This window comes from Rhincodon typus, chromosome 45 (assembly GCF_021869965.1).
Source record: "Rhincodon typus isolate 14 chromosome 45, sRhiTyp1.1, whole genome shotgun sequence".
NCBI classification, from domain to species: domain Eukaryota; kingdom Metazoa; phylum Chordata; class Chondrichthyes; order Orectolobiformes; family Rhincodontidae; genus Rhincodon; species Rhincodon typus.
Genome location: NC_063376.1, coordinates 2,597,746 through 2,598,101, shown reverse-complemented (window position 1 = coordinate 2,598,101; position 356 = coordinate 2,597,746). Strand labels below are relative to the sequence as shown.

At 50.3% G+C, this 356-nt stretch overlaps 1 protein-coding gene across 1 annotated transcript in view; it reads left to right on the top strand.

Annotated features, from left to right (window-relative positions):
* The window catches only part of si:dkey-19b23.7, a 17,512-nt gene continuing 17,156 nt past the window's right edge, over nt 1-356 (top strand). The window contains exon 1 of the mRNA XM_048620233.1: nt 1-112. The gene's annotated coding sequence lies outside the window, so the exon portion shown is untranslated. The remainder of the gene's footprint in view (nt 113-356) is intronic.

Genomic DNA, 356 nt, shown 5'->3' with positions numbered 1-356 from the left:
CACATTGCCATCCTCCCAACACAGTTGAGCGCGGGAGATCGCAAACTGGAACCATTTTTACTTCAAGAGTGAACATTAAGAAATAAAAAAAACAGTTCTTGAAACGATGAAGGTACAAGGGGAAAGAAAAACGTTCCAACATGATAATAAAGAGATAGTAGGAATGTTGTTTGGGTGGGCCATCTTGTGCAGCATTTGCAGTGCTCGTTGGCGTGGTCCTCCCAGCTGTTTCCTGGATGTGGTTGCTAGGGAAGACATCGGGCTTAGTTGCTAGGGGAGGCAGGGCCCAGTTGCTAGGGGAGACAGGGCCCAGTTGCTAGGGGAGGCAGGGCCCAGTTGCTAGGGAAGGCAGGGTC